This window comes from Saccopteryx bilineata, chromosome X (assembly GCF_036850765.1).
Source record: "Saccopteryx bilineata isolate mSacBil1 chromosome X, mSacBil1_pri_phased_curated, whole genome shotgun sequence".
Lineage (NCBI taxonomy): Eukaryota > Metazoa > Chordata > Mammalia > Chiroptera > Emballonuridae > Saccopteryx > Saccopteryx bilineata.
The window spans coordinates 5,463,238-5,486,007 of NC_089502.1; positions in this window are offsets into that span (position 1 = coordinate 5,463,238).

The following is a 22,770-nucleotide window of genomic DNA, read 5'->3' on the forward strand; positions in this document are numbered from 1 at the left end:
AAAGTCCCAGAAGAAAAGCTATAACATTTTTTCAGAGGCAGATTGTTGGGTAACTTGGAATCAAGACAAGTGGACAAGCATTAATGACATCACATTTTCAGCTCTTTTACTTGGGTTTGGGTGAAACATAATAGAATGTAAATTACTTTGTCTTTCAGTAATTAAACCATATGATGAAAGACACAAATCTCATAATATGAAACAATTAGAAACCAATAAAATTAGGTTGCAATATCAGAGAGAAGAGAAATCAGTTGCAATCAGTTTACTTACATCAATGTCAGCTTTATAGCTCTCAAAAGTGTGGTAAACCTACACTGTGGTCATAAATGTCCCATGTAATTACATCCCTTTAGCATTTCTAGGATTTGCAGCTATGGGTCCAAACTCATCACAAAAAAAGAAAATTTAAATGGCATTATCATTCTGCAACTAAAAAGACCTTCAATCAAGAGAAATAAATTTGACGTACCAATTTTCAACAATATTCATTTCAGAATTTTATTATGACAGTATGAAACCAACCCAATGAGGTATCTTTGTTTTGTTTCTACCAGTATTTGTTTCCAAAATGACTATTGGAAAGCCCAACCGAGCCAAGGTAAATTGTCTAATGTTCAGTGGTGATCAGGGTTAATATATCTTGGTGGACTTTAGTGCACTTGGCTCATCTTGAAGCTGGCTGAGTAACCTCTTTTCATTCTGAAAGTGATGTGGAAGGTTCTCTTTTCTTTAAATTGAATAAATCATTTTCATGCAATGTTGCTTGACCTGACTGTCAGCAGATGATTTTGATTTTTGTATTTGACAACCTTGGCAGGATCTGCATAAGACTATAGGATCAAATGTTATAGGGTTTCATATAAAAAATGAAAGCAATCTGAGATTCCTCCTGACCTAGAGGCAGATCAAACCATAGGGACCAGTTCAAATCAAGGAGTAATTGGAAGCTGCAATCTCCAATATGTAGTTCAAGCTAGACCTGCTCTGCCTAATACAATAGCCACTAACTAACCACATATGGTTATTGAGTACTTGAAATATGAGAAGTTTGAATTGAGATGTGTCCTAAGGGTAGATGAAATACACAACTGATTTCAGAGTTAATATGAAAATTATCTCAATAATTTTATATTAATATTATGTTGAATTTATAATATTTTGGATATATTTGGTTAAATAAAATATGATATTAAAATTATCCTCAGCTCTTTCTTTTCACTTTTTTACTGGAACTACTGGGAAAATTAACATTTTGTATGTGGTTTGAGTTATATTTCTTTTGTCAGTGTTTGATCTAGAATCTTGCAATGCTGAGGCATATGAAATGAACCTGAGGACTCAGATTTCCTTTCCACAGTTAATATCTCAGCCTTCATTCTCTTTTTAAATTTATTTCTGGTAACAGGGACCTGCATTACTGGATTTTGTCACTGGATTTGCTGTCCACCAAGAGCCTCAGGGTCTGCTCTTATTCCAGAGCACCAAGGCTTGGGTGACAGGGAGAGATATTCACTTGCTGTTGCCAGTGGAAAATTCTATGTTGCCAAATGCTGCTTTTGGGAGGTGAAAAAAAAAACCTGTCAATTCAGATGCCCAAATAAATTTTGTTTTCTCCCCACCCCCATTGCAATAAAAATTTTACAATAATAAAACATTTGTGTCAAGCACAAAGTATCCCAAAGTCTTTTGTGCCTGTCGGGAGACCTGCTGCCAATAAGGCATTAACTCTGAGGGAAACATTTCTGCAATTACTGATCAAGTACAATACAGCTAAATTTCACCTCCAGCATATCATTTTGATAATGGGTATGGAAATTATCTATTCAATAGCTATTCAAAAATAACCCAGGAAGATTGGTTACCAGATACTTAACAGACCTTCAGAATAATCTTTTCTAATCAGGCTGGTGAGAATTCAATAGGTAATATTTGCCTTAGACAAAATACCCTTTTCAGGGATTGCAGGGCTATGCACTGGCTGCTTCTCATATCTGCCTTCCAGGAGGTGAAATCTCCAACAGGCAAAAACGCAGGGACTATTTCTCTGTGGGCTGAGCTGCTGCCCAATACCAACCAATGCTTAGTGCAGATAGCTGTGCCGGCAAGTTAAGTGAGGTGCCTTAGTACTTATCAATCACAAATCAGCAGGGCTTCTAGAGTTGTCCTCATTAAATTTAAAGTGCATTCTCCCCCAGCAGCAAACGTCTCTATTGCCATCCATTTCTGCAAAGCCAATTTTAGACAATCAAAGAGTGTTGGCTTCATCATTGTCTATGAACATATTTCCAGCTTGACACAGCTTTTCCCAGCTTCCCTGATCCCTGACAATCAGTAGCTATCTCTCCTCTGGTTGCCACCAACTCTTCCCTGCCTCTAAGCCTTTTCTGATCCTTTATCTTCTTACTGTCAGTACCAAGTCAGGATGTTTTTGCCCATAAAATATTCCACTCTTACTTATTTGAGCAGAAATGCTCTTTCATTCTTATTCATTTTTGGTCCTCTCATCTCTCAGTTTTCAGGACATTCTGGGTGCTTAATATATGATGCCCACTTGCTTATTTACTCAAGAAGGCCATGTGGTGAAGTTGACAACAACACAGTTACTAACTAACTGGTTCAGGAAATATCCCTCTATACCTAATTAGTTATGTGACATCAGGTTAAGTTACTTAAGAAATGTATGCTTCAGTTTTCTTAACTGTAACATGAGAATAATATAACTCCTTCCTCATGAGATTCTTGTGACTCAAATGACAGAATTATAAAGTGCAATGTAGACTTTTGTTCATTCATTTGTCAAGCATTCAATGAGCCCTTATTTTGTACAAGGCAAAAGATAAAGATCTATGTTTATAAATGGCAAACAGGGTCCATTTCTCATCAAGGAGCTCACAGTCTGGAGTAGGGCAGCTTTCTCTAATAGGTGACCACATGAAATGAGTGCTATCAGAGGTGCAAGTAGATATGATTATGAAAACCTCTGAGCAGAGTGATTCTTTATGATCTTAGGCTTGTAGTAGTAGAAGAGGGAAGGAGATTTCAGAAAGTGGGTAGCATCTGTACTAGACTGGAAAGATATGATGATTTTGATAGGCTGAAGAAGAAGCTATGAAAGGCAGAGTGAGAGTGTCAAAAGGTAAGAGGCAAGCTTGGGAGATACTGGAGCATCTAGTGTGATTGGATCAGAGTTTGGAAAGGATTGCTGGAGAAGAGACAGGTGTAGCTAAAAATGTGAACCAGAACGAGGTTGTATTGGGCTTAATATGTATACTGAATAGTTCAGGTCCTGTAGTTAAGGGTAGGCTGGAGAAACTTTTTGGAGCAGTTTTGTGATTTGAAAAACTCACCCTAGTGGTGACTGAGGAATTGAAAAAAGATGTGAAGAACTAGAAAGAAGAAAAATAGGTAGGGGATAATTGTAATATAAATCATGTTAACCTAAATTTCCCTAGGAATTCCCCAGCATCCTAGTCTTCAGACAGAATCTGTGGACAGTGGGCTTTATGGCCAAAATTTTGAAAAATGCTGCTTAATGCAGACAGCTCTTGAATGTTAATAACACACACTAGCATACTCCTCCTCTAAGTGTCTGATAAGTCTTCATTTTATTTCACAGCTTTAAACTTAAATGACTAAATAATTCTACCCCTCAACCCCCAGACTCTCCCCTGCCATACCACTGCAGAAGACTCAGTAAAACTACTGTTCATCTGTGTCAAGACCATGAAAGACAATGAAAGACTTAGAAATTGCAACAAATTAGAGGAGACCAGTGAAACTTAATGACTAAATACACTGTGGTATTCTGAATTGGAGTCTGGAACAGAAAAAGAAAATAGTGGAAAAATCAGTAAAATCCAAAGTTATGTTAATAGTATTGTGCTAATGTTAATTTATATTTTTTTCATTTTTTATTTAGTTTTTATCTTATTTTTAAATGGAATATATTGGGATGACACTGGTTAAAATTATACAAGTTTCAAGTGTCCAATTCTACAACACATCTCTGTATTCCACATTGTGTGTTCACCTCCTAAGTCAAGTCTTTGTCCATCACCATTTATCCCCCTATACTCTCTTCCACCTTCCCCACACTCCTCAAGAAACAGACTGTTATTCATGTCCATGAGGTTTTTTTCTCTCTTTTTGTCCTTTTTTTTTGCTTACTCTCTCCACCCCTTTCACCCAGCCCCCATCTGACAGTTGTCAGCCTGCTTTCTATCTATGAATCTGTTTCTATTTTGCTTGTTAGTTAATTTTGTTCATTACATTCCACATATAAGTAGAATCATATAGTACTTGTCTTACTCCGATGCGCTTATTTCATTTAGCTTAGTTCTTTCATAAAAGGTAAGATGTCCTTCTTTTTTATGACCATATAGAATTTCCATTTGTAAATGTACTACAGCTTTTTTCATTCACTTATCTACTGATGGGCACTTGAGCCGTTTCCAAATCTTGGTTATTGTAAATAACACTGCAATAAACATATGGGTGCATATCTTCTTTTAAAGTAGTATTTTGGGTTTCCTCTGATAAATTCCCAGAAGTGGAATTACTGGGTCATAAGGCAGTTTCATTTTTAATTTTTTGAGATAACACCATATTGCTTTCCACCAACAGAGCACAAGAGTTTGTTTTCCACGACACCCTCACCAACACTTGCTGTTTGTTGATTTATTGGTGATAGCCACTCTAATATGTGTTAGGTAATATTTCATTGTTGTTTTAATTCATATTTTTCTGAAAATTAGTGACATTGAGTATAGTTTCATGTGTCTATTGTCCATTTATATGTCCTCTTTGTAAAAGTGTCAATTCAGGTTTTTTGTTCATTTTTAAAAGAATTTTTTGGTGTTGTTTCTTAAGTTTTTTATAATTTTTGGATATTAATCTTTTATCAGATATATCGGCAAGTATGTCGTCTCATTTAATGGGTTGTGCTTTAATTTTGTTGATGATTTCCTTTGTTGTGTAAAAACATTTTAGTCTGATGTAGTTCCATGTGTTTGCTTTTTCTTTTGTTTCCCTTGCTTGAGGTGATACATCAGAAAAAAAATAATTCTACAAAAACTGTCTGAGATTTGACTGCCTATGTTTTCTTCTAGGATTTTTATGGTTTGAAGTCTTACATTAAAGTCTTTAATATATTTTGTGTTTCTTCATGTGTAAGAAGGTGGTCCAGTTTCATTTATTTGGACATATATGTCCAATTTTTACAACATTATTTATTGAGTAGACTGTCTTTATCCTATTGTATGTTCTTGTTTTTGTTGTTGTTGTTGTTGTTGTTGTCAAATATTAATTGGTTATGTAGGTGTGGGGTGATTTCTGGGATCTCTATTCTGGTCCATTTATCTATGTGTCTTTTTTTATTCCACTATCATGCTGCTTTGATTATCATGATCTTGTAGTAGTATACTTTGATATCAGATAGTGTGATACCTCCAGTTTTGTTTTTCTTTCTCAAGATTGCTGTGGGTATTCAAGGTCTTTTGTGGTTTCATATAAATTTTTAAATTAGTTGTTCTAGTTCTGTGAAAAACTCCATTGTTATTTTGTTAGAGATTGCATTGAATCTACAGATTGACTTGGCTTATATAAACATTTTAATGATGTTAGTTCTTCCTATTTATGAACACGATATATGTTTCTATTTATTTGTATCTTCTTCAATTTCTTTTCTCAATGTCTTATAATTTTCTGAGTGCAGCTCTTTTACCTCCTTGGTTAAATTGTTTTCTAGGTATTTTGTATGCAATTGTAAATGGAATTGTTTTCTTAGATTCTATTTCTGATAGTTAATTATTGGTGTACAAAAATGCAACCAATTACTGAATATTTATTTTGTATCCTGCTACTTTGCTTAATTTCTTTATCAGTTCCAATAGTTTTTTTATTTTTTTATTTTTACTGGAATCTTTAGAGTTCTTGCTATTTATATCATGTCATCTGTAAATAATGACAGTTTTACTTCTTTCTTTCCATTTGCATGACTTTTATTTCTTCTTGTTTCATTGCTGTGGCTAGGAATTCCAATACTAACCATGATGCTATACACATGAAACTAATATAAAATAATATTGAATGCCAACTGTAACTGAAAGTTAAAGAAAAGCATCAGGTCAGGTGAAGTGGAAGATATATGTCCTCAAGTTAATCTTAGATTAGTCATGGAAGATAAAAATTGAAAATTGTTCCTGGAGGTGGGAAACAGCCAAGGGAGCTGCCTGTGACAGTAGGGTTTTAGGTCTAAGATAAACCCATGACAACCCAAGACACCTATTATCTCAAAGGACTGTAAGTAGCAATGTGGTGGTACAACTTTGGAAAATGTTGGAACTTTCTTCAGTTGTTCATGATATAAATGGCTTTATTTTAATCTACTCTGTTAGGAATGCTGACCTAGGGACTAGATGAAGGTAGAGGAAAGCAGAATTTAGATTTTAAAAAGACAGCATTAGTAGAAAGAGTTTGCTAATAAGTGTGGTGGAATCAGGGCATAGTGAGTTCACTCTGGGAGTGCTTAAAGCAGAAGATGAAATACAATTTTGTCAAATAGGTGTGAAGAGGAATCAAACATTACAAAAGATGAAAAAATCTCAAAGGACTTTCCTAAAGCAGAGATACATAAATTTGAATTTGGAAAGAAAGACTCTAGCAAACACACACACACACACACACACACACACCTCTCTCCTCAGTTCAGGGGGTCCTCATAGCAAGCTAAGTTACAATTAGTTTACATGTTTCACTTGGTGAATCTGTGTGTTTGTATGTGTGTGTGTATGCTTTGAGGAGTAGGAATAGTGTGTGTGTGTGTGTGTGTGTTGAATAGCAGGGGTCACCTAATGCAAATGGGTAGAGGAGATCCTGCTGTTATGAAAAACCAACAGTTGTTCAGAGAAGACAATTCTAGATCATTGGGTTTACTTTAAATGTCTAAACTTCTTTCTTACAGACAATCATTTAGTTCTTCCTCAATGCAGCTCTCAAACTCCTATTAGATTGAAAACGATGGGAGATGAACATTCCTAATATTTGATGACAATTATAAAAACAGCTATTATTTAAGTATATATTATGTCCCAGGCCAAGAACTTTATCTTCATTTAAGTATTTATTTCTCAAAGCATCCCTTGTATGTAGGAACTATGTTCACTCCTGTTTTACAGATGAATAAACTGAGGCTCAGAAAAGTTAAGGGACTTGTCAAAGCCCCAAGCTATATATAGATAACAGATAGCTTGAACTTATATGATCTTACTTCAGAGCCTGTGCTATTAAATATTGGACTAAACTGCCAAATGTATACTTAAATTAAGATTGTTGGAATCTAGCTGTTTAAGGGTCCACAGCTTCAGGTGAGAAGAAACAAAAGAATAGTCCAAAACACAAGGACACCTTCCTGAAGCTTGCTTAGCATAGTTCTCATGTTAAGCCTCTCTGCCCAGCATGTTGTGGCAGTCTCTCTGGGATAGCAAAGGGTACACTCTTATAATAAGTAACAGGAAAAGGTCTGGTTGTCCCCTAGCCTAGAGCAGCCAGAGGCTGGGAATGCCTGGTTAAAGGTGTGTTCCTTCCCTCTCTAGCTTTGAGCAGTGTACATAGTTTGATTTTCTGCTTTATTTTTTTTATCTGGAAAGCGAAGATAAAAACAGATTATTTTGCTCAGTTGTGTTGTATTTTTTTTAAAATCCCCTGTCTTGAAAGCACAGCTCTGTCAAGTTTGGATTAAATTAAGTTCCTCTTGGACTATCTCCCAACAAAAGAGACCAATGATAGCACATCCCTGATTGACAAAGAATAGAACTCAACAGCACAGAAGAGATGTTTTGTGTCTGAATATAACTGTACTTAAACAAATAAACAGAAGATGTATGCAGTAATATCTAAAAGCAGTCCTGTATGTGCCTGGGTTTCTCACTAAAAGTAGAGTGATCTCAGAGACCAAGTACAGCACAGCATTCTCTCTTGTTATTTCCCTGATTCTGCTATAAAGGAGAAATTAATGCATTACCTCCACATTTCAATGACTTAACTACCCTTCAAATGTATCCACCCATCATTTACTTCATTTTCTTTGTTACTTTCCAATAGAAGAGACAACAGGATACATATTCCTGTGGAACAATAGATTATTATCCTAATTATAGTTGCTTGGTGTTTCCTACACTTTCACCATTTTATTTCAAAAACATCTGAAAAGAACCAATCTTTTGTACTACCTACCCTATTGTTCTTATTCCTCTCAGCTTCTGAAGAGGTCTTTTCAAAGGGTATTTTATTCATAATTATAGTCTGTATGGCAATGCTCAAAAAATTGAGATCAGGACATATTTTGTTGAGATGAATTTTTCTTGTACTTCTTGATATAACTATATCTATAGTTGTTTTTTTCAAAACTGGCCACTTAATAAACCTATTTCTTTCTGTGAGCCACACATACTATCTATTAGGAAGGATCAACATTAGCATGTTTTTTTAAATAGTGAATATTTTAGAAAAGTATAAAATAGTAAATATAGTATTTTTTTTTGTTTTATAAAATGAATCTATCTTTTCCACAGGAGAGAGTGGGAGAAAAAATGTCTTAAATTCCAGCATTCCACCCTGACTAAAGGAAACATTTGATAGGGTTTGTTGTGTTTTTTTTTTTGTTTTGTTTTGTTTTGCTTTTTTAATTGATTTTATTGCAGTGACTCTGGTTAACATAATTAATTATACAGGTTTCAGGTGCCCAATTGTACAACACATCTCTGTACTTCATACTGTGTGATCACCTGCTAAGTAAAGTCTTTGTCCATCACCATTTATCACCCCTATACCCTGCTTCTTCTTCCCGCACACCCCTGGGAATTACCACACAGTTGTCTGTGCCCATGAGTCTCTCTCTCTCTCTCTTCTCTCTCTCTCTCTCTCTCACCCTCTCTCTCTCTTCTTTTGGTTCTTTTTTGCTCATTTCCTCCATTCTCATAACCCAGCCCCCACCCTGACAGCTGTCAGTATACTCTGTATCTATGAGCCTATCTCTATTTTGCTTATTCATTTTGTTCATTAGATTCCACATATGTGTGAAATCATATGGTACTTGTCTTTCTCTGACTGGCTTAGCATAGTGATCTCCAGGACCATCCATTCTGTTGCAAAATATAAGACTTATTTTTCTTTTATGGCTACATATTTATTTTTATGGCTTGTGTAAATGTATCACAGCATTTCTATTCACTTGTCTACTGAAGGGCACTTGGGCCACTTCCAAATCTTGACTATTATTAAAACTGCTGCAATTTATCTTAGGATAAATTTCCAGAAGTGAAATCACTTTTAATTTTTTTGAAATAACTCCATACTGCTTTCCACAGTAGTTGTACCTAACAGCATTTTTACCAAAAGTGTATGAGGGTTCATTTTTCTCTATACCCTCACCGCATTTGTTGTTTGTTGATTTACTGATGATAACTACTCTGTTATGTGTCAGGTGATATTTTTAAATTTGCATTTCTTTGATTATTAGTTAAATTGAACATCTTTTCAAATGTCTATTGTCCATGTGTATATTCTCCTTGGGGAACTGTCTATCCAGGTTCTTTGCTTGTTTTTTTTAATTGCATTGTTTTGTTTTTAGTGGTGTTCTTTTTCTTGCATTGAGTTTTATAAATTCTTTATACATTCAGGATATTAATCCCTTATAAGATGTATCAGAAAATATATTCTTCCATTCATCAGTTTGTGTTTTCATTTTGTTGATGATTTCCTTTGTTGTGCAAAAACTTTTTAGCTTGATGTAGTCCCATTTGCTTATTTATTTACTTATTTAGTTTCCCTGGCTGGAGAAAATACATCAGAAAAAAAATATTGCTATGAGAAATGTCTGAGATTTTACTGCCTATGTTTTCTTTTAGGATTTTAAGGCTTGAGTCCAATATTTAGCTCTTTAATTCATTTTGTATTTCATCTTGTGTATAGTGTAAAAAGGTTGTCTAGTTTCATTCTTTTGCATGCATCTTATGTTAGATAGTAATTGACCTTGTAAGTGTGGGTTAATTACTGAGCTCTTGATTCTGTTCCATTAATCAATATTTTTGTTTTTATGCCAGTAGCTTAAACTTTGAATTATTATTATCTTGTAGTATAGTTTGATATCAGGCAACAGCATATTTTCAAGTTTGTTTTTTTTTCAAAGATTACTGTGGTTATTTGGGGTTTTCGGTGCTTCCATATAAATTATTGGCATATTTTTTCTAGTTCTGTGAAATATAACATGAATATCTTGATAAAAGTTGGGTTGAATTTATAGATTGCTTTGGGTAATATGAATATTTTAATAATGTTAATTCTTTCTATCAAGAACATAGTATATGCTTCCCCTTATTTGTATCTTTTTTCATTTCCTTATTTAATGTCTTATAAATTTTTGTGTACAGTTCTTATACATCCTTGGATAAATTTATTCCTATGTATTTTATTCTTTATAGAGAATTGTCCATGGTATTGTTTTCTTAGTTTCCCTTTCTAATATATTATTATTGTTGTATAAAAATGCAATTGATATCTTTAGGGTGCTCTATATAGAGTATCATGTCAATTCCAAATTATGACAGATTTATTTGTTCATTTTTAATTTGGATGCCTTTTATTTCCTCTTCTTTTCTGATTATTGGGGCTGGGATTTCCAGTACTTCCAGTACTATTTTGAATAAAAGTAGTGAATGGGGATAATCCTGTCTTGTGCTTGATCTTTTCTAAAAAAATATTTATTAATGTTAATGGGGTGACATCAATAAATCAGGATACATATATTCAAAGAAAACATGTCCAGATTATCTTGTCATTCAATTATGTTGCATACCCATCACCCAAAGTCAGATTATCCTCCATCACCTTTTATCTAGTTTTCTTTGTGCCCCACCCTCTCCCCCTACCCCTCTCCTTCTTCCCTCCCGCGCCCCCCTTTGCCCCACCCCCCCTAACCACCACACTCTTGTCCATGTCTATTAGTCTCATTTTTATGTCCCACCAATGTATGGAATCATGTAGTTCTTGTTTTTCTCTGATTTACTAATTTCACTCCGTATAATGTTATCAAGATCCCACCATTTTGTTGTAAATGATCCGATGTCATCATTTCTTATGGCTGAGTAGTATTTCATAGTGTATATGTGCCACATCTTCTTTATCCAGTCATCTATTGAAGGGCTTTTTGGTTGTTTCCATGTCTTGGCCACTGTGAAAAATGCTGCAATGAACATGGGGATACATGTGTCTTTATGTATCCATGTTTCTGAGTTTTTGGGGTATATACCCAGTGGGATTGCTGGGTCATAAGGTAGTTCTATTTTCAGTTTTTTGAGGAACCACCATACTTTCTTCCATAATGATTGCACTACTTTACAGTCTCAACAACAGTGAATGAGGGTTCCTTTTTCTCCACAGCCTCTGCAGCATTTGCTATTACCTGTCTTGTAAACAATAGCTAATCTAACAGGTGTGAGGTGGTATCGCATTGTAGTTTTGATTTGCATTTCTCTAATAACTAAAGAAGATGAGCATCTTTTCATATATCTATTGGCCATTTGTATTTCTTCCTGGGAGAAGTGTCTGTTCATGTCCTCTTCCCATTTTTTTATTGGATTGTTTGTTTGTTTGTTGTTGAGGTTTATAAGTTCTTTGTAAATTTTGGATATTAGGCCCTTATCTGAGCTGTTGTTTGAAAATATCATTTCCCATTTAGTTGGCTGTCTGTTTATTTTGTTGTCAGTTTCTCTTGCTAAGCAAAAACTTTTTATTCTAATGTAGTCCCATTCATTTATCTTTGACTTCACTTCTCTTGCCTTTGGACTCAAATTCATAAAATGCTCTTTAAAACCCAGGGCCATGAGTTTAGTACCTATGTCTTCTTCTATGTACTTTATTGTTTCAGGTCTTATATTTAGGTCTTTGATCCATTTTGAATTAATTTTCGTACAAGGGGACAATCTGTAGTCGAGTTTCATTCTTTTGCATGTGGCTTTCCAGTTTTCCCAGCACCATTTGTTGAAGAGGTTTTCTTTTCTCCATTGTGTGTTGTTGGCCCCTTTATCAAAAATTATTTGACCATAAATATCTGGTTTTATTTCTGGACTTTCTATTCTGTTCCATTGGTCTGAGTGTCTATTTTTCTGCCAATACCATGCTGTTTTGATTGTCATGGCCCTATAATATAGTTTGAAGTCAGGTATTGTAATGCCCCCAGCTTCATTCTTTTTCCTTAGGATTGCTTTGGCTAATCGGGGTTTTTTTATACTTCTGTATAAATCTGATGACTTTTTGTTCCATTTCTTTAAAGAATGTCATAGGAATTTTGATGGGAATTGCATTAAATTTATATATTGCTTTGGGTAATATGGTCATTTTGATTATATTTATTCTTCCTATCCACGAACAAGGAATACTTTCCCATCTCATTGCATTTTTTTGATTTCCCTTAACAATGCTTTGTAGTTTTTGTTATATAGGTCCTTTACATTCTTTGTTATGTTTATTCCTAGGTATTTTGTTGTTGTTGTTGCAATCATGAAAGGGATTTTTTTGATTTCGGTTTGTAATATTTCATTGTTGGCATATAGAAAGGCTATGGACTTTTGTATGTTAATTTTGTATCCTGCGACCTTACCGTATTGGTTGATTGTTTCTAGTAATCTTTTTGTGGAGTCTTTCGGGTTTTTGATGTATAGGACCATATCATCGGCAAAAAGTGATACCTTTACTTCTTCTTTTCCGATATGGATGGCTTTTATTTCTTTCTCTTGTCTGATTGCTTTGGCCAGAATTTCTAGCTCCACGTTAAATAAGAGTGGAGAGAGTGGACAACCCTGTCTTGTTACTGATTTATGGTGGAAGGTCCTCAGTTTATGCCATTTAATATGATGTTGGCTGATGGTTTATCATATATGGCCTTTATCATGTGGAGATATTTTCCTTCTATAACCATTTTGTTGAGTGTCTTAAACATAAAGTGTGTTGTATTTTATCAAATGCCTTTTCTGCATCTATTGATAAGATCATGTGGTTTCTTTCTTTCTTTTGTTGATATGATGTATTACGTTAACCGTTTTATGTATGTTGAACCATCCTTGAGATTCTGGGATGAATCCCACTTGATCATGGGGTATTATTTTTTTAGTATGTTGTATTCGATTTGCCAGTATTTTGTTCAGTAATTTAGCATCTGTATTCATTAGAGATATTGATCTGTAGTTTTCTTTTTTTGTGCTGTCCTTGCCAGGTTTCAGTATGATGGTTATGTTGGCAGCATAAAATCTGTTTGGAAGTATTGCTTCTTCTTTAATTTTTTGGAAGACTTTCAGTAGAATAGGAACCAATTCTTCTTTGAATGTTTTATAGAATTCACTTGTATAGCCGTCTGGGCCTGGACTTTTATTTTGGGGGAAGTTTTTAATGGTTTTTTCTATTTCTTCTCTACTAGTAGGTCTGTTTAGGCTTTCTGCTTCTTCTTGACTCAGTCTAGGAAGGTTGTATTGTTCTAAGAATTTATCCATTTCTTCTAGGTTGTTGAATTTAGTGGCATAAAGTTTTTCATAGTATTCTACAATAATACTTTGTATATCTACGATGTTCGTGGTGATTTCTCCTCTTTCATTTTGGACTTTGTTAATATGAGTTCTTTCTCTTTTTTTCTTGGTAAGTCTTGCCAGGGGTTTGTCAATTTTGTTGATCTTTTCAAAGAACCAGATCCTTTTGTCTTTTAATTTTTTCTATAGTTTTTCTGTTCTCTGTTTCATTTATTTCTGCTCTGATTTTTATTGTCTCCTTTCTTCAGCAGGTTTTCGGTTGTTTTTGTTCTTCTTTTTCCAGTTCCTTAAGGTGTGAAGTTAAGTGGTTCACTTGGGTCTCTCTTGTTTGTTCATATAGGCCTGAAGTGATATGAACTTCCCTCTTATCACTGCTTTTGCTGCATCCCATAGATTCTGAAATGTCGTATTGTCATTTTCATTTTTATATATCTTTTGATCTCTGCACTTATTTCTTCTTTGACCCATTCATTTTTTAAAAGTATGTTGTTTAGTTTCCACATTTTTGCGGGTTTTTTTCCCACTTTTTTTGCAGTTGAATTTTAGTTTCAAGGCTTTATGATCAGAAAATATGCTTGGGACAATTTCAATTTTTCTGAGTTTGCTGATGTTATTTTTATGGCTCAACATATGGTCAGTTCTTGAGTATACTCTATGTACACTAGAGAAAAATGTATACTCCTTTGCTTTGGGATTAATTGTCCTATAGATGTATATCGTATCCAGGTGCACTAGTGTTTCTTTTAAGGCCACGATATCTTTTTTGATTTTCTGTTTGGATGATCAATCTAGAGCTGTCAACAGTGTATTGAGGTCTCCAAGTATGATTGTATTTTTGTCAGTTTTTGTTTTAAGGTCAATAAGTAGCTGTCACATATTTTAGTGCTCCTTGGTTTGCTGCATATATATTAAGGATTGTTATGTCTTCTTGACTCAGCATCCCCTTAATCATTAGGAAATGACCATTTTTGTCTCTGAGTTGTTTTGCTGTCTTGTAGTCAGCATTATTAGATATGAGTATTGCTATGCCTGCTTTTTTTGGATGTTATTTGCTTGGAGTATTGTTTTCCAGCCTTTAACTTTGATTTTGTTTTTTTCCTTGTTGCTTAGATGTGTTTCTTGGAAGCAGTATACAGTTGGATTTTCTTTTTTATCCATTCTGCTACTCTGTGTCTTTTTATTGGTGAGTTTAATTTGTTTACATTTAGTGTAATTATTGACACTTGTGGATTCCCTATTGCCATTTTAGAAATTGCTATCTGTTAGTTTTGTATCTTGTTTGATTCTTCTCTTTTGTTTTTCTATCATTTGTTTTTGTTTGTTTGTATTCCATACTTCTTTGTTCTGTTGCTACCTTTTTTAAATCATGTGCTTTTGTGGTGGTTTTTTCAAGGGTTGTTATCATTAAGTAATGAAAAGGGTACCTATCATATTCATTGTAGTACCATATCTTGCGAGTGTTTCTGCACTTCATCATCTTTTGCTACTGTTAATCTCTGTCCTCTCTTCTTTTTTTCTTTTTTTGTTGTCACAGTTTAAATTTGGTTTTATTGTGTTTTTGGTGGAGCTTTTACTTGTGGTTTTATTTTGTTTTATTCTTTGGATCTGGTTGGAAAACCCCTTTAGTATTTCCTGGAGTGGGGGTTTTCTGATGATAAATTACCTCATCTTTTCTCTGTTTGTGAATGTTTTTATTTCTCCTTCATACTTGAAGGATAACTTTGATGAATATAGTATTCTTGGCTGAAAGTTCCTCTCTTTCAGGGCTTTAAATATAGGGATCTACTCTCTTCTAGCTTGTATAGTTTCTGCTGAAAAATCTGATGATAATCTAATAGGCCTTACTTTATATGTTGTATTCTTCTTTTCCCTGGCTGCCTTGAGAATTTTTTCTTTGTCGTTGGTTTGTGCCATTTTCATTATGATGTGCCTTGGAGTAGGTTTGTTGTGGTTAAGAAAACTCGGTGTTCTGTTTGCTTCTTTGCTTCTTGATTTTGAGGCTTTAGTTCTTTCCACAGGCTTGGGAAGTTCTCATCTATTATTTGTTTGAATAAATTCTCCATTCCATTTTCTCTGTCTTCTCCCTCTGATATGCTTATTATTCTTGTGTTATTCTTTTTGATGGTGTCAGATAATTCCTGTAGTGCTTTCTCATTTTTCTTTTAGTTTTTGAGTTTCTCTCTTCTTCTCTCTGTTGTGCCTCAAGTTGCTTGTCTTCTATGTCACTAATCTTACCTTCTCTCTGGCCTGTTCTATTATCTAAGCTTGTTACCCCATTTTTCAGTTGATGAATTGAATTTTTCATCTCTGTTTGATTTGTTTTTATAGTTTCAATTCCCTTGGTAATATATTCTTTATGTTCATTGAGTTGTTTTCTTAGCTCTCTAAATTGCCTTTCTGTGTTTTCTTGTATATATCTGAGCATTTTTAGGATTTCTATTTTAAATTCTCTGTCCTTTATCTCCAAGGTTTCCAATATATTAAATTTTTTCTCCATGGATTTTCCTCCATCTATCTGTGTTACTTCTCTTTCTTTTGTATCCATGATATTTGATTTCCTTTTTCTAAATGGCATCTGAGGGTAGTCTTGTTGATAGCACTTCGCCTTCAGAGTGTGGAACTCTCAGATGCTCTAAGCATAGATTTTTCTGTCCCTGGTTGATGAACTTGTTGAAATTTTGGGGAGATTTTTCAGTCTGTGTCCTCACGGCACCATTTCTATGATGTCACTCCTTTGTTCTTGATCTTAAGGGGATTGTTTTTAATTTTTGACCATTGAGTATAGTTTTGGCTGTCAATTTGTCATATATGGCCTTTATTATGTTGAGGTACATTTTCTGTATTCTTACTTTGCTGAGAGTTTTGATCATAAATGAATGCTGGATTTCTTGAATGTTTTTCTGCATTTATTGATATGATCTTGTGATTTGTATCCTATATTTTGTTTACGTAATAAATTATGTTTATTGATTTTTGAGTATTGTACGAGCCTTGTTTGCTCAAAATAAATCTCACTTGATCATGGTATATGATCTGTTTAATGTATTGTTGGATCCAGTTTGGTAATATTTTGTTGAGAATTTTAGCATTTATGTTCATCAGGGATATTGGTTTATAGTTTTCTTTCTATGAAGTGCCTTGATCTAATTTTGGAATTAAGATAATAAATGACTCATAAAATAAACTTGGAAATATTTTTTTCTCTTGAATGTTTTAGAATAGTTTTAGAAGGATAGGTGTTAATTCTTTCTTGAATGTTTGGTGAAATCACCTGTGAAGCTATTAGGTCCAGAACTTTTGTTTGTTGAGAATTTTTTGATTGCTACTTAAATTTCACTGCCTATAATCTGTTGATTGAAATTCTCTGATTCTTCCAGTTTCATTTTTGGAAATTGTATATTTCTGGAAATTTACCTATTTCATCTAGATTGTCCAATTTGTTGGCATATAGTTGTTCATAATGTTTTCTTATAATACTTTGTATTTTTTTAGTGTCTGCTGTTACTTCTCTTCTTTCACCTCTGATTTTATTTACATGGGTCTTTTTTTTTGTGAGTATGTTTAAGTGCTTGTCAACCTTGTTTACCTTTTCAAAGAACCAGTTCTTGGTTTCATTGATCTTTTTTATTTTTTAAAACTCTATGTCATTTATTTTTCCTCTAATTTTTATTATTTCTTTTCTTCTACTTCCTCTGGACTTTGTTGTTCTTTTTCTAGTTCTTTTAGGTGTAGGGTTAGATTGTTTATTTGATCTTAGTCTTGCTTCTTAAGGTATGCTTTTAATGCTATGGACTCCCCTTTCAAGGCTGCTTTTACTTGGTCTCATCAATTTTGCATTGTTGTAAGTTCATTTTTATTTGTTTCAAAGAATTTTATTATTTTGTATTTGATCTCATTGTTACCCCATTCATTTTTAAGTAACACGCTATTTAGCCTCCAAATGCTTTAATATTCTTCAGTGTATTTTTATTTTATTTATTCATTCTTAGAGAGGAGAGAGACAGAGAGAAAGAGAGAGAGAGAGAGAGAAGGGGAGAGGAGCTGGAAGCATCAATTCCCATATGTGCCTTGACCAGGCAAGCCCAGGGTTTCAAACCGATCACCTCAGCATTTCCAGGTCGACGCTTTATCCACTGTGCCACCACAGGTCAGGCAATATTTTTCAGTTTTTATATTGTAGTTGATATTTAGTTTCACACTATTATAGTCAGGAAAGATGATTGATATGATTTCAATCTTTTAAAATTTATTGAGACTTGTTTTGTGTTCTAACATGTGGTCTATCCTTAAAAAAATGTACCATGAGCACTTGATAAGAATGTATATTCTGCTGCTTTGGGATGAAATATTCTGAATATATCAATTAAATCCAGTTTATCTAGTGTGTCATTTAAGGCTGTCGCTTCTTTGTTGATTTTCTGTCTGGAAGATCTATCCATTGATGTTAGTGGGATATTAAAATCCTCTACTATTAGAGTATTGCATTACTATTGATTTTTTCTTTATGTCCAGCAAATTTTACTTTATATATTTAGGTCCTCCTTTATACAGTGTGTCCATAAAGTCATGGTGCACTTTTGACTGGTCACAGAAAGCAACAAAAGATGATAGAAATGTGAAATCTGCACCAAATAAAAGGAAAACTCTCCCAGTTTCATACCTACTCAGTTTGATGTGGGCTCACACACAGATTTTTTAGGGCTTCTTAAGTAGCTATCTGGTATAGCCTCTACAGACTTGTCACTGACTGATGGCCTACCAGAATGAGGTTTCTCCACCAAACTGCCAGTTTCTTTCAACTGCTTATCCCACCAAGTAATGTTATTCTTATGTGGTGGCACTTCATTATAAAGGTGCCAATATTCACGTTGCACTTTGGTCATGGATTCGAATTTAGCGAACCACAGAACACACTGAACTTTCCTCTGTACCATCCACATCTCGAATGGCATGGCCGTGGGCTGCTCCACTGTATACATGGTGTTCTGTCACCATCTGCACATGCGCCCATGCTGCCACATCATCCTACAGAAACTGGGAGGGTTTTTCTTTTATTTGGTGCAGATTTCACATTTCTATCATTTTTTGTTGCTTTCCTGTGATCAGTCAAAAGTGCACCATGATTTTACAGACACACTGTATATATTAGGTTCATAAATATTTACAATGATTATATCCTCTTGTTGAATTGCTCCTTTTATCACTATGTAGTGACATTCTTTATATTTTAATATAGCCTTTCTTTTAAAGGCTATTTTGTTAGATATAAGTATTGCTACCCCAGCCTTTTTTTTAGTATATATTTTCATTTGCTTAGAATATTTTTCCATCCCTTCACTTTCAGTTTGTGTGTATCTTTTGTTCTGAAATGGGTCTCTTGCAGATAACATATATATGGGTCTTGTTTTCTTCTCCATCTAGCTACCCTATGTCTTTTGATTGAAGCATTTAATCTATTCACATTTAAAATTATTATTGGTATGCACTTATTTATTGTTACTTCATTTTTTAAATCTATAATCTTTTTTCTCTTGATTTCTTTTTTTTTCTTTCCTCATCTTATAGCAGGCCCTATACCCCTGATGGTGAACTTTTTTTTATAAAAACCAACCACTTTTGCAGTGCTGGTCAACCTGGTCCCTCCCGCCCACTAGTGGGTGTTCCATGTTTCATGGTGGACAGTAGCAGAGCAAAAAACTGATGATTGATGCTTCTCATCTCTCTCCCTTCCTGTCTGTCTGTCCTTATATTTCCCTCTCTCTGTCTCTGTCACAAAAAAAGAGAAACATGATTCATATATCTCAGGTCTACAAGTGACCCACCGAAGAAACAAAAAATACACATAGACTAAAATTGAAGGGATGTAAAAATATTCTAAGCAAGTTTAAGAAGAAAAGCTAGGGTAGCAATACCTATATCCTACAAAATTACCTTAAAACAAAAGCTATAAAGGGTACAAAGAAGGCCACTACATAATGATAAAGGGAGTAATCCAACAAGTTTATATAACCATTGTAAATATTTATGCACTCAATATAGGAACACCTAAACATATAAGGCAGAATTTGTCATAATACGGGATTTTAACACACCATTTATATCAATGGATAGATCCTCCAAACAGAAAATCAAGAAGAAAACAGTCTTTATTGACCCAGTAGATCTATTGAATTTAACTGATATCTTCAGAAACTTTTACCACAAAGGAGCAAAATATACATTCTTATAAAATGATCATGGTACATTTTCTAGGAAAGACCACATGCTAGGACACAAAACATGTCTCAATAAATGTAAGAAGACTGAAATGACATCAAGGATTTTCTCTGATCACAGTGGCATGAAACTATAAATGAATAATAATAGAAAAACTGAATAACATTCAACCACTTGGAAGCTAAGTTGCATGTTATTAAGTAATCAATGAGTTAATAATGAAATCGAGGAAGAAATAAAAAGTTTTCTTGAAACAAATGAAAATGAATGTAAAATAACCCAAAATCTATGGGGCAGAGCAAAAGCAGTCCTGAGAGGGAAGTTCATAGCATTACAAGCATACATTACAAAGCAAAAAAAGCTGACACATACAGTGTAACCCTACACCTAAGAGAACTGGAAAAATAACAAATAAGTTCAGAAGAAGTAGAAGAAAGGGAACAATAAAGATTGAAGTAGAAATAAATGTCTTAAAAGCTAAAATAGTGTAAAAGATCAATGAAACCAAAAGTTAGTTCTTTGAAAAGGTAAATAAGATTGATGAAGCTTTAACTAGACCCTTCAAAAGAGAAAAAAGGACCCAAATAAGTAATATTAGAAATGAAAGAGAAGTAAAAACTGACAGTATAGAAATACAAAGGATTGTAAGAAAATAGTATGAAGAATTATATGCCAAAAATTGGATAACCTAGGCAAAATAGATAAATTCCTAGATATATGCAATCTTCCTAAACTGAACCTGGAAGAATGAAAAAACCTGAGCAGAGTGATTCCAACAAATGAAATTGAAATATTTGTCAAAAATGCCCAACAAACCAAATTCCTAGACTGGATAGTTTCACAGGCAAATTTTACTAAAATTTGGAAAAGAAATAACACTTATTTTTCTTCAGCTACTTCAAAAAATTCAGGAAGATAAAAGATCTCCAAGTTTATTTTATGAGGCTTACATTATCCTATTTCCAAAACCAGTTAAATATACTGCAAAGAAGGATCACTATAGACTAATAATGTTCCTGAAAAGTTTAGATACTAAAATTTTTAACAAAATATTAGCAAACTGTATCTAGCAATGCTTTAAAAAGATCATACAATCAAGTAGGATTTATTCAGGGGGAGGTAAGGCTCATATATTTGCAAGTTAATAAACATGATTATTTTTATTATAGTTATGGATATAAATTATATAATCATATCAATAGATGCAGATGAAGTATTTGATAAAATCCAGCACCCAGTTATGATCAAAACTTGAGCAAAGTAAAAAGAAGTGGATGTATCTCAACATAAAAGGCCATGTTTACAAACCCAGAGTCAACATAATACTCAATGGGCAAAAACTAAAAACAAGCCCCTTAAGATCAAGAACAAGGCAGGGGTGATCCCTTTCACCACTCTTATTTAACATAGTACTGGTAGTTATGTTGAATATATATATTTTAGTGATAGGAGGAGAGTCAGACATACTCCCACATGTGCTCTGACTGGAATCCAACCAGGAAGCCCACTGGGAGGCCAAGCTCTTTTCAACTGGGACCTTTTCTCCATTGCAACTAAAGCCATATAGTGCCTAAAGCAGAGGCCAGAGTTTAACTTGCTTGAGCCAACTGAACCATGGCTGAGGGAAGGAAAGAGAGAGAGAGAGAGAGAGAGAGAGAGAGAGAAGAGGAAGGCATGGAGAAATAGATGGTTACTTCTCCTGTGTGCCCTGACCAGGAATTGAACCTGAAATATCTACATGTTAAGCTGATGCTCCACTACTGAGCCTACCAGACAGGGCTGATATAAAATTAATGTTCAAAAATATGCAGCATTTTTATACAGAAATAATGAAGTGTCAGAATGAGAAATTAAGAAATCAATCCTATTTCTTATTGCAACAACAACAACAAAAATAAAGTAACTAGGAATAAATTTAACCAAGGAGGTGAAAACTAGCACATAAAAAATTATAAGATATTGAAAAAAGTTTAGGAAGATACAAACAAGTGGAAGCATATGCAATGGTCATAAATAGGAAGAAAAAACATCATTAAAATGTACATATTACAGAAAGCAATCTGAATTTAATGCAATTCTTATTACAATACCAGTGGCATATCTCACAGATCTAGAACAAACATTTCAAGAATTTATATGGAACAGAAAAACAAACAAACAAAAGAAAACTCGAATAGCCTCAGGAATCTTGAAAATGAAGAACAAAGTGGGAGGTATCACATTTCTTGATTTTAAGCTATACTACAAGGCCACTGTAATAAAAAAAAAGCTTGGTATTTGAACAAAAACAGGCATAAAGATCAATGGAACAAAACAGAGAACACAAGAATAAACCCATACCTTTATGGTCAATTAATATTTGACAAAGGGTCAGAGTAATGGTGGCATAAGAGATACTCCTGATCTCTCCCCTTGAAAATTTAACAAACTGTACAACTATAACACAGTGAAGAAACCCCACTAGGCTCATGGGCATGCATGAAAGATCCATGAACCAAAGAGGCTAATAGTGGGATGGGGTAAAAAGGGAGGTAGAAGATAAAACAATTTTGTTGTGGGCTTTGGAGAGGAGAAAAGTATGGAGTGACTTCTTTTCTTCCCTCTGCTAGACTACAGAAAGGAGGAAATTGCAGATTCTCTGGATTTTTTTCTGAAGGGTATAAAGAGGGAAACTTGGAGTGATTGGGTTTCCTTCTGATGGGAGTAGTGGTGAGACAGAGTGGCAAAGGGGAAAATAAAACAAAGTGGCCAGAGTGTGGAGTCATGGTCAGTGTATTCAAGATCTGCCTGTAGCCTGCACTCTGCAGAGATAAGACAAAGCTAAAATGTGTGTCCTCAGCCTCTCAGGCCCATCTCCTTCATCTCACAGTACTGAGAGTGGCAGAGACTAACCCTACAAGTAGTTCTCCAGAGCAACTCTCTCCTCTGAAGAACAGAGGTGCTCTATGTCTGGTCCTCAGGTCTATTGAGATGTGGA